We start from the raw sequence: 17987 nt of genomic DNA, 5'->3' as shown, positions 1-17987 counted from the left end.
ATTGAATCACTTCCTCTTCCGAAAATGTCACCGCACGCCACTGTAAGAAGGATAAAAAGAGATTATTTGGTACGGTTCACCAAGGACATAGAACAAGACCTACATGGAATGCAAAGAAAAGTTTAGAAAATCATCGAAGGTAGAAAAGAACTTATTTTTTTATGGCATAGACACAGCATAGACTTGGGTGTCAATTAGCCAGTCACAACTTTTTTGTTTTCCACAGCTCTCTACTCAGTTCAAAAGCTGCAGCTAGCCGCTATGGACTATTCAAGTTGCTCACCACATTTTTCCATTATATATCTTCTTCCCCTTATTTTTTCATATGTACATAATATATCAAATTATCAGGATTAATAAGTTTAGAGGTTAATTTTAGTTTCACAGAAAAATTTCATTAAACAATCATTGTATATATTTTTGCTGTTCAGAGACAATAGATAGGATTTATTGAAAGGTGGAAAAATATTAAATTTTATTAAATTTTCGATTAAATTATAAGTATATGGAATGTATTTTGTGCACTCAAAGAAAGTGTGATTTAAATCACACATCTTCTGACATTCAGTACAAAGATTTGAATCAAAAACTTTAATTCTTGCTAGATGTAGAGGGAAACATGCATGTCCAAACTTCATTCTGATTAATGTTGTTATATATCTTCGAGGTACTACTTCGAGTATTAATAAATATGATAAGAACAGTAGGAAATATGAAAACTAAGTAGCAAAACGCTACCTCAAGTATACGACTACACGAAGACACAGAAATAATCAGCTTAGGTCGAGGAGCAAGACAAGGAGACAATATTTCACCAAAATTGTCCACGACAGCTCCAGAGTCAATATTTAAGAACACTTAATGGCAAGATAACCACGAAGATGTCCACGAAGGCAAGTTAATAGAACAAATAGATATTAGTACAGGAGTAAGGCAAGGCTGTTTTATTTTAAACCCATTTTTTTTTCAAAAATGAGCACTTTGAACCAATGAAACTTTTAAATAATATGAACAATACATAAGTTAAGTAACTTGTGAAGCGGTAACGATTAATTTTATTTGGGAAGCTAATTAGGGGGTGATTCTCGCGATTTTTGTACCAAAAAATAAAAGGGACCAACAATATTTTGGACGTAACTCACTTATTTTTAATATTAGAAGTTTTTTTAAAACACAGAAATAAACCCTTTTTTAAACACATTAAAAAAATTTTAATGAATTTTCCCCGAAAAGTGCTCTGTTTTTTTTTGGTTACTAGCTAACTAAAGAACCTACTTTTCATTAGCTACAACTCTGCTTCTACTGGAGACCTCACGCGTACACCTTTTTTTTCAATTTTTTATAAGCTATACTTTTACTAAGAATATTTTTGTCGCTAGAATACTTACTTTTTTGAGTTATCTCCGAAAAACCTTCAAAAAACATGTTTTTTTTTTTCTGTTAAAAATGAACACATTCACTCGCAAATAACTCGAAAAGTATTGACTTAGTGAAAAAACTCTATACAACAAAAGTTGCTTAGAATTAGTCATTTTATCGAATTCCAGGCCTATTTTGAACGTATATTCTTTCACTCCCGAGAAAATATTTTTCATCCCGTATTTCCCAGGTTACAAACAGAAGAAGAAAAAAAGGTATACCAGTTGACACTTAACAAGAAACTGGAACTTATTACAGAAAATGACAATGTAGAACAAACATGGGACTTAATTAAAAATACTTTAAAAGCCGTAGCAGATGATACTAACAAGCCAATCAAGAAACAACAAAAGGCATGGTTCGACGATAATGCAAACTAGAAATAGAGAAACGGAACAAGCTAAGATTAGAAAGTCTAAGACTGAAATCAAAAACAGCGGAAACACTTTACATAGACGAAAGAAGAGAAACCAGCGCAATTTTACGAAATAAAAAGAGAAAATTTTATGAAGATAAGTTGAAATACATTGAAGAGAACTACAAAAATAATCTTATTAGAAATTTATATCAAGGCATTAAAAATCAAAAAAGAGAATATAAACCACATCCCATTTATTACAAAGATAAAGAAGGAAAAAAGATATTTGATGACCAAGAAATATTAAAACGATGGAAACAATATTTTGATGAATTGTTAAACGGGGAGTACACAAATAATCACAATGAAGAAGACACAGATGATGGAAATGAAGAACACATAAATCACAATAATGAAGGATACACAGACGAAATAATGAATATGCAAAGAGACAGTACGGAAGATCTAGCACCATCCCTAAATGAAGTCGAAATTATTATTAAGAATCTAAAAAACTATAAATGTCCTGGAAGTGATTCCATAACAGCGGAAATGTTAAAATATGGAGGAGCGCAGCTGACAGACAAAATACACAAATTACTAAAAAACATATGGGAAAAGGAAGAACTACCAATGGAGTGGAAGCAAGCAGTGATATGTCCTCTTTATAAAAAGGGGGACAAAGCAGAATGTCAAAATTGTAGGGGTGTGGCACTATTAAATGTAATATATAAGATATTAGCAGTCCACATCAAAAACAAGCTAGCAAGAATTCTTAACAATAGCATAGGTGAATACCAGTGTGGCTTTAGAAAAGGGAGAAGTACTATAGATAACATTTTAACTTTAAGAGAAATACAAGCTGAGAGCTATGAATATAATAAATCAACAATGCCACTCTTCATAGATTTTAAGCAAGCTTTCGATAGAATAAAAAGAAAAGAAATATATAAAGCGTTAAAAAATCTAGAAGTTTCACCAAAAATAATAAGAATGATAAAGCTCACACTTACGAAAACAGAAAATAGAGTAAAAGTAAATAACAAACTAACAGAAAATTTTGAAGTAAAAGAAGGAGTACGACATACAGGGGGATCCGTTGTCAACACTGCTATTTAATGTAGTATTGGAAATGATAATAAAAGAGGCTAATAGGCTAACAGATCAGGACACATATATCATAAAAAAACACCAATGTTTGGCATTCGCGGATGATGTAGTGATTCTATCCAGAAGCAAGGAACAATTAAAAGAGGTAGTAGAACGACTAGAAATGGCAGCTCGAGAAAAAGGACTTTATATAAATGAAACAAAAACTAAGTACATGGAATGGACCGACAAAAAAATTGAACAAGGGCAATATTTAATGATAACAACGAATGAAGGAAAAATGTATAAATTTTAAAAGGTAGATAGATTTGAATATTTAGGGACCTTATTTTCTAGTAGACCAAATATCCGGGAAGAAATACACAAAAGACTAATGTCAGGGAATCGTTGCATGTATGCACTCAATAGAATACTCAGAAGCAAAAATATATCCAAAGCAGCTAAATTAAGAACGTATAAAACTGGACGTATTAAACTCAGAAACCTGGACTATGACAAAAACCGAGCAATCAATGTTACAAGTATGGGAAAGAAAAATACTTAGAAGGATATTTGGGGGAAAAATAATCAACAATCAGTGGACACGAAGAACAAACAAGGAGTTAGAAGAATTGTATAAGGAGCCTAATATAATTGCAGTTGTAAGATCACAAAGACTTAGATGGTTAGGACATGTCCAAAAAATGGCCCAAGTTAGAATGCCTAAAATCATGTTAAACGCTACAATAGGTGGTAAAAAGAGAAAAGGAAGACCTAGGACCAGATGGAGCCATGAAGTTAATGATGACCTGAGGTATCTCAATGCAACCAATTGGAAAGAAAAAGCGAAGAACAAGCAAGAATGGAGGAAGATTGTAAACCAAGCCATGAGCCTACTTGGCTCGAAGTGCTAATGTATATATTTCCCAATTTTTGTAAAATGGAGGGGATGTAGACTTGTAAACTTTTTCTTACATAATAATAGACAATTTCAACTACCTAGTCCCAAATTTTCATCCTTCCTTTATTTTTTTGGAGGTTTTCGTAAAATTGTGTGTTCCTTGATCGGGCTAAATGTGTTTTGAGACTTTAACATTGACGCAAAAATCCACGAATAAACTCAGAGTTATACAACGAGCCCTGTAACGTGCAATGCTGAAGGTGAGCCTTCGAGACCACATAACAAACCAGCAAATCAGGCAAAAATCAGGAGTTCAACACGTCATTGAAAGAGCTATGACGCTTAAGTGGAACTGGGCAGACACTTAGACTTAGCTAGAACACAATATGGAAGGTGGACACCACGAATCATGGAATGGAGGCCCAGAAACTATAAAAGAAGCCGAAGACGACCGCCGACTAGATGGACTGACGACATAAAAAGAGTAGCGGGAAACGGGCTACAAGCGGTCCAGTGAGGAGAACACTGGAAAGAACTAAAGGAGGCCTGTGTCCAGCAGTGAACGCTATTGGCTCATTGATGAAGTAGCAAAATTATTATTAAATTTAAAAGAAAATTGTTTCCACTAGTTACGCATAAATCGCTTACCTTAAAAGGGTGTTCTGTAGGGTTCGGATAACCACGCAGGCCAAAAGTGGGACTACTCAATTCACCACTGCTAACTGCTCAACTGTTTATGTAATTACCAGAAAGAGTATTGGATTCTTCTATGAAAGTAAGCTGAAGCACGCCGCGTGGACAATACCGTCAATTTCACGAAAGCGAAAGCTCAACTGTATCTGTAGAAAGTCGAAGTCGTAGTACCTTCTGTTGGCTATGAAGTGTACTTATATAAGCATGTCCATTTGGGCATATGCGTATAACGATTTGTGCGTAGAAGATTAAAAATTTATAGATCACGCCTTTATATGAAATACAACAAATAGGTAATAATATAGCACTGATTTATAGCGTCCTGCGCCTTCCGGCTCCTATTTTCTAGCCGCGTCGATCTGTCCAATCTCCTGGTCGTGGATCCCTTTCAGACATTGTGTTTTGGATTCCACTTATCCAGGTAGTTTTCGGTCTGCCCCTTTTCCTTATTTCAAAAGTATTTCAAAATGGAGGAACAATGTTCCTCCATTCTTTGTACATGGCCATACCAACAAATAGGTACATAAGGTTATTTTGCTTATTTTCAGAAACGTTTTATAGAATAGAATAAAATATGCTTTATTGTCATGAACACTGAATGAATTTTATAGACAAAGCTTACAAGAATCATAAATAAGAACAATAACAAATAACAAATACAATTTACTAAAATGATATAAATCGTCTATACAGGGTGAGTCATGAGGAACTGTACATACTCCTACCTCGTATAGAGGCTCCTATGGGGAATAACAAATGACCATTAAAAAGTGTCTGCTCCCATTGTTTAATAATATATAGGCCGAGTTTCGCATTTTGACAGAAATTTGTATTCGTCATAATTTTTGAACGGTCAGATCGATGTGTCTCTTATTTTGGCCAGTCGTTACACTATTACCACCTAATCAACTAATTTATTCAAACTAGAAAAAAATCAGGTCCGGCTTTAAAAAAATTAGTTCGTTTGGGTCTTAGAAAAAATTTCACCCTGTATACGCTTTTTGAAAACTCTAATATGAATTTTACAAATTAGACAAATAGGCAATTAAAATGGCATATTTATTTTTTTCCGCACACGATTACTTAATTTTTTATAAAAAAATCAAATTTCACTATGAATTAAAAGTTTGGTAAAGTGAACCATAGATTTAAAAAAAAATAACTTTTATTACAAAAATTAATTTTTTTTTGCACAAATAAGTAATTTATGTTACCATCCAATCAACTGATTTATTCAAACTAGAGAAAAATCAGGTCCGGATTTAAAAAATTAGTTCGTTTTGGTCTTAGAAAAAATTTCACTCTGTATACGCTTTTTGAAAACTCTAATATGAATTTTACAAATAAGACAAATAGACAATTAAAATGGCATATTTATTTTTTCCCCACACGATTACTTAATTTTTTATTAAAAAATCAAATTTGTCAAAATCGGAATTTTCTAAAAATGAAAAAAAAATGAACTCACGGTTTAACTCGCTACAACTCTGTTCCATTTTAATATTTTTTTTCTGAAATTTTTACAGCACATACCTCTTACCATTATGAAGACTATGAAAATTGTTGTAGACTTTCAGTCTTCTTCTTGTAAAAGTTGCAAACTTGTAAATCGCAAAAATTAGGTGGAAAAATTTAAAATATATCAATTTGATCACGACTATGTTAAACTATAGAGTCCAAAAGAAGTGTTATGGGAAGTTTTAGATCTAGACGTGTTATAGAAAAAAAAATGGTAAAACTTTTAATTTTAAGAAAAACGTTGTTTTTGTAAATTAATTTTTGTAAAAAAAGTTAATTTTTTTAAATCTATGCAAAAACTTTACCAAACTTTTTATGCATAGTCAAATTTGATTTTTTAATAAAAAAATAAGTAATCGTGTGGGGAAAAAATAAATATGCCATTTTAATTGCCTATTTGTCTTATTTGTAAAATTCATATTAGAGTTTTCAAAAAACGTTTACAAGGTGAAATTTTTTCTAAGACCCAAACAAACTAATTTTTTAAATCCGGGCCTGATTTTTTTCTAGTTTGAATAAATCAGTTGATTGGGTGATAACATAAATTAAATATTTGTTCAAAAAAAATTCATTTTTGTAATAAAAGTTATTTTTTTTAATCTATGGTTCACTTTACCAAACTTTTAATTATTCATAGTCAAATTTGATTTTTTTTTATAAAAAATTAAGTAATCGTGTGAAATATGCCATTTTAATTGCCTATTTGTCTAATTTGTAAAAATCATATTAGAGTTTTCAAAAAGCGTATACAGGGTGAAATTTTTTCTAAGACCAAAACGAACTTATTTTTTTAAATCCGGGCCTGATTTTTTTCTTGTTTGAATAAATCAGTTGATTGGTGGTAACATAAATTAAATATTTGTTCAAAAAAAAATTAATTTTGGTAATAAAAGTTAATTTTGTTAAATCTATGGTTCACTTTACCAAACTTTTAATTCATAATCAAATTTGATTTTTTTATAAAAAATTAAGCAATCGTGTGCGGAAAAAAATAAATATGTTATTTTAATTACCTATTTGTCTAATTTGTAAAATTCATATTAGAGTTTTCAAAAAGCTTATACAGGGTGAAATTTTTTGTAAGACCCAAACGAACTAATTTTTTTAAAGCCGGACCTGAATTTTTTCTAGTTTGAATAAATCAGTTGATTAGGTGGCAATAGTGTAACGATTGACCAAAATAAGAGACACATCGATCTGACCGTTTAAAAATTATGACGAATACAAGTTTCTGTCAAAATGCGAAACTCGCCCTGTATATTATTAAACAATGGGAGCAGACACTTTTTAATGGTCATTTGTTATTCCCCATAGGGGCCTCTATACGAGGTAGGAGTATGTACAGTTCCTCATGACTCACCCTGTATAATTGCAATCGATGCACGATGTTCTTTTTTGTAAACATTCTATTAGTTTTCATTTTACTCAGGCAGTTGCCCCTCAGACCAAATTTTACAATCTATTTTTCGCATCACATTGGCGATCTGCTTTCCACCGTGTTTAAATAACTCTGCTGGGACACCATCGCTTCCTAGGAATATGTGGTTTTTTAGTTTTTTATAGATATTTTCCGTGTTCATACCACTGCCAAAAAAGAAGAACGCCAGAACTTCCGCCTTCTCTGGCAACTCTTCTACATGCTCTAATTCCAATAGATTTTAAATCATTTTCTAAGTTGTTTTGGTACCTACCTAAGTCTCGGTCTTCTTCTTGCTCGTTGTCCTGTCGGCCCTCTTCGGTCAAAAACTTTTCTGACTATGACATCTTCCTCTCGCCTGATTACATGACCTATCCATCTAAGGCGTGCTACCTTAATGAATTGTACAACGTCAGGTTCTCCAAAATTTCTATACGACTCAAAGTTGTAACGCCTGCGCCACAAACCTTGTTCTTTTATGCCTCCATATATTCTTCTTAGGATTTTTCGCTCAAAACGTTTTAGCAGTTCTTGGTCATTCTGTGTAATGACCAAGTTTCTGAACCATATGTTAGCACTGTTCTTATTAGTGTTTTGAAGATAGTCAATTTAATTTTCGACCAAACCCCGATACCCACCTCCAACTCACCCCGCGTGAGATTGGAGTCCTTTTCTCCGTGGGTGAGTGGCAAGGGCCGTCTGGACGTGGGGGAAGCGGGGCATCTATATGTCGCGCAACCTATTAAACTGCGTTCAGGACGTCCAAACCAGACACGCACTCCTAAAGGGGAAGACTGGTCTCCAGAGTCCTGAAAGACAACCAGTCTAAAGGAAGAATACCTTAAACAAAAAATTACCTGGTCCTCCAGGTTGGGGGTTGAGACGTCAGATTGGTTCCCTGTCACTTGTAAAAAACCGCATTTACCTAAAAGCCTAAAAGTTGCCTCGGAGCTTCGGATGGATTAAACAGACAACGACAACAGCTACGAAAATGGACAATGAACATTGGTACTTGGAATGTACAGAGCATTAGCGGAAAGGTGGAAGAAGTCATCCAAGAAATTACTAAATTGAACATGGACATAGTTATCTTGACTGAAACAAAGAAGAAAGGATGTGGTACAGAGATATTGAAGAACTATGTACATATATATAGTGGGGTTGAGAAACACCAGCGAGCAAAAAGAGGTGTATCCGTAATGATACATAAAAAACATCAACGCAAAATAACAGATTTTGAAGCCGTAGTTGAAAATATCATAAGAATCAACATGACAATTAACCAAAAACCTGTCACTATTCTCGGTATATATGCAGTCTCTGATGATCAGCCTTATGCTGTTAAAGACGAATTCTTTGAGAAAATCAATGACGAAATTACTAAAATTGGAAGTACTAGGGAAGTGATCATAGCAGGAGATCTGAATAGTAGAGTCGGACAGAAGGTAAACAACAAAGTGATAGGTCCACATGGAGAATATGGAGGTCCACATGGTGATAGGTCCACAAATATGCGAAAACCATCAGCTAAAAATAACAAACGGGTTTTTTAAACACAAGGAGATACACAAATATACATGGATTCAGGTAACCAGAAATTTAAAATCGATCATAGATTATGTGATTACAAAACAAAATACAAGATTACAAGTAATGGATACAAGAGTATATAGAGGAGTATCATGTGATTCGGATCACTTTATGGTAAAGTCCGAAATAGTTTTTCCGTTTAGATCCAAGAAAACAAAAGAACCACCTGAAGCCACAGAAATTTTTAACACAACAAATTACAACCTGGACAGCTTACAACATGAAAGTACGAGAACACTATATCAACGAAGACTAAATGAAAAATTAGAAGATGTAATCCAAAATGTATCCGTGCAAGAAGTGTACAAAAATATAATAGAGAGTATACAAACAGCCGCAAAAGAAGCGCTTGGTTTAAAATCCGAACGCCACAGTAAAAAGTTATGGTGGACCGAAGACATACAAAACCTAATAATGGAGAAAAAGAAAGCGTACGCACGGTGGCTAAGTACTAAACATCAAGTAGACAAAGACAAATATTTGGACCTACGCAGAACAACAAGAAGAGCAGTAACAGCAGCAAAAAAAGAAATGTGTGATAGGAAATGCCAAGAGATCAACACTTACATAGGCGGAAGGAAGTGTTCAGAGACATGGAAATTTTTAAACAAAATAAAGAACACAGAAAAAAAATACTACTTCTATTCAGTTAATATCAACAGAAAAATGGAAAGAATACTACGAGAGTTTGCTAACAGAAAGTAGAGCCGAATATACCACACAATCACCAACAGAAGTATTTGTTGAAGGCGAAGAGATTGTAGTGGGAGTTGATATGGTGAAGAAAGCTGTAAATGAACTAAAAAATGGTAGAGCTCCAGGGCCCGAAAATATTCCTGCCGAATTAATAAAATGTGGACAGATAAACTCTTTCAAGCACTTACTTGGTGTATGAACAAATATATAAACGGTGTCACACCACCCAGTTTATGGAAAGTAGCTTATATTTCTTCCATTCATAAAAAAGGAAATAAGTTGGATTGCTCAAATTACAGAGGAATATTGGTAACTAGTACACTAAGCCGGGTGTACGGACGCATTCTTAGAAATCTCATTGAGATGGAGCATAGGGAACAAGAAGAAGAAGAACAGGCTGGTTTCCGCGCTGGAAGGACTTGCACAGATAATGTCTTCTGCCTAAAACAATTAATTGAAAAAAAAATCAGCAACCAATCAAGAGACCCATCTCATGTTTGTTGACCTCCGTAAAGCATACGACAGCGTTTCTGTGACTAAATTGTGGAAATCACTACAAGAAACTAACATCAGCTACACTCTAGTCAAAGCCTTAAAAAATCTATATGAAAATTCTACATCACAAGTAAAAATTGGCAACACATTATCTAAAAAGTTCATAGTTAACAAGGGTCTGCGCCAGGGCTGCTGTATTTCACCAACTTTGTTCAAGATATATGTTGCAAAAGCACTAAACCAGTGGAAACGTAAATGTCACGGTATGGGTATAGACCTCGGAGAGGTTTGTTTGTATACCTTACAATTTGCTGATGACCAAGTCATCATAGCTAATGATAAAGACGACCTACAGTATATGGCAAGAAAACTGAAAAAGGAATATGAACAGTGGGGCTTGGAAATTAATGTGGAAAAAACTAAATACCTACCCATAGGAGCTGAGTTATCCAATATCGAACTAGAGGATAATGAACAAATCACATCCTGTAGTGAATACACGAACCTGGGAGTAATCTTCGATAGAACGGGAAAAGACGATGAGGAAATAAAGAAAAGGGTAACACAAGCTAGAAGAACAATTGGATGCCTAAATGGAATACTTTGGAGCTCCGAAATAGGAATACAGCGAAAATACAACATCTATGAAACACTTATTAAAAGCAGCCTACTTTACGGAGCAGAAACTTGGAGAATAACCGAGAACAACAGGAAAAAATTAGAAGCTGTAGAAATGGATGTGTTTAGAAGATCGTTAGGTATATCCCGTAGGGAAAGAATTCGAAATGAGAAAGTAAGACGACGAATTGGAATATATGGTTACTTAACAACAGACATTGAGAGGAAACAGTTGATTTGGTATGGTCATATTCAAAGAATGGAAGACACAAGATTGCCCAAAAAGATCTTGGAGTGGGTACCACCAAACCGCAAAAAACGAGGAATACCCAAAAAGACATGGAAAGAAGGGGTAACCAAAGCAATGAGTACAAGGGATCTTAGAGATGGCCAATGGGATGATAGAAGGACGTGGAAGTTAGGCATCGGACAACGTCGAAAGACGTTCTAAAACCGATACATACATACATTTTTGAGGTCATCTGTCTTCTTAAGCCATAGTAACACTTATTGGCGAGCACTATTCTTCTTTTAATTTTTTCACTAACATTGTTAACTTTAGTTAGCAACGAGCCTGAGTATATGAAGCTGTCGATACCTTCCAGTTCTATGTCGTCAATTTTTATTCTTGTAGGTGTCGCGTTGCTTGACCTAGTGCAACACATATATTTGGTCTTTTGAACATTTATATTTAATCCCATTCTCTATGCAGATGCTCTTAACGACCAAAATTCTTCAGTCATCAGAGATTCTGTGGACCTACCTATGATGTCTATGTCAACTGCGTATCCGACAATTTTTACTGATTTGTTAAATATGGTACCATTCATATTAATCTGGGGCTCTCGAATTATTTTTTCTAATACCAAGTCAAATAAGAGACAACGATAGTCCATCTCCTAGTCTTAGTCCATTTTTGCAATGGAGGGGTCTTGAGAAATCGTTTTGGATTTTTACCATGCTCTCTGCTCCTGTGAGTGTAAGTTTAGTTAATTGGACAAGATGAAGCAGTATTTGAAATTCTATCATAGCATAGCAATGACAAAAATAGAGATACCACCTAAGCACTCACTCATATTGAACCTAATCTCCTAGGTCAAGAAGGACCCTGCAGATCCACACTGAAAAAAGTATTGTACATAGTATCAATGAACGCCAATCATTGACATTTTTTACATTGATTCAATGAAAATTTCGTTAATACTATAAACACGTAGTCATTAAGTAATGACCATATTCATTATTACAATGTAATTCTATTCATTAAAAAATAATTAATAGAATCATTAATCCAATGAATCGTTTTATCTATCCAATGACTTTTTTCATAATACTAATAATTTGTTCATTGTATATATGAAACTATACATCAGGATTATGCGGTTAAATTAATGAATATAAAACGTTGCAATAATGTACAGTGTTCTTTAAATTACGAACTCGTTTATTGAATCAATGTTTTCGTAACATTAAATCAATGTTTTCGACTTTGATTAATAACTCGATACATTGTTTTGATGTAACGCAATGATTGTATTAATGTAATATACCTGAATAAATGATCAATACATTGTAGCAATAATCTTGTACATAGACCGATACATTTCTTAAAACTCTATAAGTGTTTTTATTGGTGTAAAAAAATCACGTGACAACAGTTGCAGCCTCCTAGCAGACAGTCACCCTGCAGACTCTGAGGAGCGGTGTTTGGCACTAGTGATTTGGTTGATTTTTCTAAGGTATGTATTTACATATATATTTAACTATTTATAAATTATTTTGTTGGATTTCTATAAAAAAAAGTTGTAATTCTATTTCCACTTTTGCAGATTGATATGGACTTTGGAGTGGCATTTGGAAATGAAAATGGACTTATTGATGGATGGGACAGCAATTTCGAAAGAATTATCTCCTTTCTTCGGTGTGAAAGTCATATCAAGGATAAAACAAATAAATTTTTATTTGAAAAGATTACCCATGAATACATTACGGAATGTAAGTACCTATTTCATTATTCAATCCTGCATATCTAGTATTAATTAATTTTTGTTCTCTGTAAATTTTTTCAAAAGCTAATTCGACACATAGGTAAAAGAAAATAGGAACCATTCGAAAATATTTCTAAATGGTATAATCTTATAAAAGATTAGTAAATTAAATCTTTAGGTGATTAAACCGTAAATAATTGAAAAATATTATTAACTCTTGCAGTCGGTAGTATCTATCAAAGTAAAAATAAACATCTCAACATCTAGCAATTTTTTCAGGATAAATTAAAATATTTCTATAAAAAAAGTGATTCCCAAAAATACAACTATGTTCAATATTTAGATTTATTTTTTTATAATAATTATTAATATAAATTGTAGACTGCTAACATGCAGTTCTTCTTTAAGTTATACATCGATATTTTGTACGAACTGATAAAATGGTTAAAAAAAGATTTTAATGGACAACCAAATATATAATAAAATATACCATCAGAGATTTCCAGTAATCATTCTTACATCGGGAAGACCCAGCAAGAAGTCGAAGATCATATTAGATTTTTGAAATCAAAGAGTTGCCATTCAACAATTTGTTTTTTGTATGGGTGGTGATAATTAATCCCAGAGAGATGTTGTATTTATGAAGATGTTATTGTAGATGTATTTATTTTCACGATATCAGGTATACATTTTTTATATAATATAAATATACCTATATATTTTTATATATTTTATAAGAACAATCAATTTCTGTTATACTCAGTTATTCAGTTTTTTCCAAATTACATTATAAAAAATTGTTTGTGTTAATTAAAAATATATGTTTTTTTTTTCTTTAAACTTATAGATACTTAACATTAGTTTGAGAATCGGCAAAAAATCGTTGCTTCAACACTTCAACCTAAGTATATTTGTAATATTTATGTAGATATTAAGTCGTCATTTTGTTTACTTATTAACTATTTGTATGTTATATACAAATATACATGAAGATGACATTCACTGAACCAAAAAAGTACTTAAATGTAATAAAAAAAACATTGATTCAAAAACGGGGAGCATTAATTTTCGTCCAAAGATCAGTATCGTTGGTCCAATGTAAGTAGATACATTAACTAATGCTCAAAAACATTAACTTCTATGAATTACTACGTTCATTCAATGTACTTTCTAGTTAAGAATTAATGTACCGATACATTGATTCAATGTACCGATCCATTGATTCAATGTACCGATACATTCATTCAATGTACCGATACATTAATTCTTAACTAGAAAGTTGATTGAATGAACGTACTAGTTCATAGAAGTTAATGTTTTTGAGCATTAGTTAATGTATCTACTTATATTGGACCAATGACACTGATCTTTGGACGAAAATTAATGCTCCCCGTTTTTGAATCAATGTTTTTTTCATTATATTTACGTACTTTTTTGGTTCAGTGCAAAGGGGAAAAATATGAATACATGAAGCCCAATGAGAGAGACCTATGTCCATGACATGGGTAGATAATGTTCTATATTTTTACTTGCTACTTACCTCTTTAAATTAAATTTAACTGAGAAACTATGAACAGAGATGTAAAACACACTAAATAGGTCGAAGCACCAAGAAGAAAAGAAAGTACTGAACCACCTAATAACACGAAACGAAAATGGAAGAAATACGATGAAAGAAACCTATTTACCACTAAAATAGCAGTTAAAATTGTGACAAAGTTGAATTGATATTTGTAGAACATAAAACTTTATAAACAAGAAATTATAACGCAAAAATAATTTAAATAAAAAGCATGACTAAAAAAACATAAATGGTATAAATAGCGTGTATGTTTTAATCAATGACTCATACATAATTCCCAACGAAGTACACAAAAGGAACTAGGTTTTATTTGTTGAAGCTATTGCAGAACATATGACCTTGATTCTAATTCATTTTGATTATGTAAAAGGGACAAATTTTTAGCTCAATTAAGTTTCAACATAATGTGTTTACACCCTTAAAATAACCCTACTTGACATTGTTTTATAAATTGCTCATTGGATTAACTACATCCGCAAATAATTGATATACCCTCTTGATATATATATATGCTCTCGAAAGTAAAAATAGGTCATTGGATCTTAAAACAAAACCATTTGCTGGTGATGTTAGTCTAGGATTACATCAAATAAGTAAAATATATCCTTTTTGTAGAAGAATTTATATTAGTTTTCATTTCTATCTGCATTTGGTACTAAACTAAATTTCTTTATGGAAATAATAAACCTTCAACATTGCTTTCCTTTATGTAAAAAAAGTTCTTTTATAGTATCGCTATTATGTAGATCACATTTACATATAAAATATACTTAGTATGTTTAATCAATTCTATTCCTTCGTTTATAGACGATAAAACCCAAATGATACTACATTTTTTATCTTTACCCAAGAAATTTGACAGTACCCTAGAGAACTGTAAAGTTTTTGAAATGATATTTATTCCTTTAACTTAATGATTTCTATTTATTTCTAAATTTGTAGCATTTCGCAATACTGTTATTAGTTAACATTTGATTTAAGATCTTTTCAAAATCTCTGTAACCCTTGACTATGTTACAAATATCATAATTTTTTGATAGGAATGTATGTAAGTTACAGATTTAACCAACAGTGTTATCTACTAACCTTAGTAATGTTGAAAATAAAGGAAAAATTTCGGATGCTATCCCATTCTAAATCACACGATCATTCGTAAAATATCACAGTAGCCACGTGTATATGGTTTCACTCCCTATAAAGGGAGATGATTTCGCGACGGAAAATCTTCAACTACTGCTGGAAAAAGAGTAAATTGAAAACGTGTTTGGATTTATTGATTTTCCTCGAAAAGCTCCTAGCAGATTTCCTCGTTTCACATGCGCCGTGACGTCGACGCACTAGTTAGCGCATGTTGGGACATGCAGGAGATCGTTATTCATTAACACATTTCATATTGGCGCATTCTTATACAACCATTTAGACTTAAGTTAAAAACAACTTTTACACAAACGAAAAATTCTGATGCTATTTTTTTTCGTCGAATTTTTGTTCGAAGTGAGTCTAACTGTTTAACTATGAAAATATCTTCCTTCTTCCTATTACATAACATATTATGGCATGTTCTTTCACCTGGAGTGAACCAATTGGTGATAAACGCACTGTCTTCGGCAATATTCGTAAACTGCACCAATATTTTTCAAAAGATTGTTCCTTATGATATAATATTTTTGAATTTCCCGCCTGCTGTCAATACTGTGCTTAATTTATTGTTTTTATCTCTTACTGTTGGGGCTGGGGCACCCTGCAAGCTTCATTGTTTTAATATGTAGAAAGAGAATATGGAAAATACGTCCCCGACTACTTTTGTTAGATCAATAAGTCCAAAACCACTATACAGGGTGTAACAAAAATACAGGTCATAAATTTAATCACATATTCTAGGACCAAAAATAGTTCGATTGAACCTAACTTACCTTAGTACAAATGTGCACATAAAAAAAGTTACAGCTCTTTGAAGTTACAAAATGAAAATCGATTTCAATATATCGAAAACTATTAAAGATTTTTTATTGAAAATGGAGATGTATCATTCTTATGACAGGATCATCTTAAAATTATAGTGAGATTTGTCCACCCCATAAAAATTTTATGGGGGTTTTGATCCCTTAAATACCTCCAAACTTTTGTGTACGTTCTAATTAGTTCATTATTGTGGTACCATTAGTTAAACACAACGTTTTTAAAACTTTTTTGCCTCTTAGTATTTTATCGAGATGCGGCTTCTTTTTAATATACGTGTAATATTCGTTTAATATACGTGTAATATTCGTGTAATATACGTTTAATATTCTCGTATTTACAAAAAAATCTTATGGGAGTTTTGTTCTTTTAAACGCCCCAAATGTTTGTGTACGTTCCCATTAAACTATTATTTATTGTGGTGCCATTAGTTAAACACATTGTTTTTAAAACTTTTTTCCTCTCAGTCTTTTTTTGATAAGTCAATCGAGATGTGGCTTCTTTTTCAAAATATACCTAAAAATGTAAATTATAAATACATTTTCAGATTATTAACAGGTCTCTCTAATCGTACTTAACCATATACAAATATGTGGTGGATTCGATAAATATTCAAAATACCTCGATAAACAATGGCTTATCGAAAAATTCCTCAGAGGCAATAATGTTTTCAAAACAGTGTATTTAACTAATGGTGCCACACTAATAATTAAATTGGAACGTACACAAAAGTTAGGGAACAAAACCCCCATAAAATTTTTATGGGGTACACAAATTTTACTTTAATTTTTATTTAAGATGCTGCTGCTATAAGAATGCCACATGTCCATTTTCAATGAAAAATCTCTAAGAGTTTTCGATATATGAAAAAAAATTGATTTTTATTTTGTAACTTCAAAGGGCTGTAATTTTTTGTGTGTACTATTGTATATACATAGGTAAGTGAGGTTCAATCCACCTATATTTGACCCCAGAATCCGTGGTATAATTTATGACCAATCTTTTCGGGACACCCTGTATGTACATCCTTTTTATATATACAGGGTGTAACAAAAATACAGGTCATAAATGAAATCACATATTCTGGGACCAAAAATAGTTCGATTGAACCTAACTTACCTCAGTACAAATGTGCACACAAAAAAAGTTATAGCCCTTTAAAGTTATAAAATGAAAATCAATTTTTTTCAATATATCTAAAACTATTATAGATTTTTTATTGAAAATAGACATGTGGCATTCTTATGGCAGAAACCATCTTAAAAAGAAATTATAGTGAAATTTGTGCACCCCATAAAAATTTTATGGGGTTTTGTTCCCTTAGTAAATACTATTTTGAATAGAGATATTTTGAATATTTTTCGAATCCACCACATATTTGTATATATGGTATAGAGACCTGTTAATAATCTGAAAGTTTATTTATAACAACTTACATTTGTAGGTATACTTTGAACCATATATTAAAAAAGAAGCAACATCTCGATAATAGGTGCCTTATCGCAAGAATACGAAGAGGCAAAAAAGTTTTTTAAAACACTGTCTTTAACTAATGGTGCCACAATAACAGTTTAATTGGAACGTGCACAAACATTTGGGGGGTTTAGAGGAACAAAACCCCCATAAAATGTTTATGTAAACTATTAAAAAAGAAGCCGCATCTC

At 32.3% G+C, this 17987-nt stretch overlaps 1 protein-coding gene across 6 annotated transcripts in view; it reads right to left on the bottom strand.

Moving 5' to 3' along the window:
- Positions 1-15594, bottom strand: part of LOC114334073 (calcium-dependent secretion activator) — a 303401-nt gene extending 287807 nt beyond the window's left edge. For all 6 annotated transcript variants that reach the window (XM_050641429.1, XM_050641434.1, XM_050641431.1 and 3 more), the window contains exon 1: positions 15451-15594. The gene's annotated coding sequence lies outside the window, so the exon portion shown is untranslated. The remainder of the gene's footprint in view (positions 1-15450) is intronic.
- Between the last annotated feature and the right edge of the window lie 2393 nt (positions 15595-17987).

Source organism: Diabrotica virgifera, chromosome 10 (assembly GCF_917563875.1).
Source record: "Diabrotica virgifera virgifera chromosome 10, PGI_DIABVI_V3a".
Classification (NCBI taxonomy): domain Eukaryota; kingdom Metazoa; phylum Arthropoda; class Insecta; order Coleoptera; family Chrysomelidae; genus Diabrotica; species Diabrotica virgifera.
Note: the sequence above shows the minus strand (reverse complement) of the source record. Positions and strands in the feature narration are given on the sequence as shown.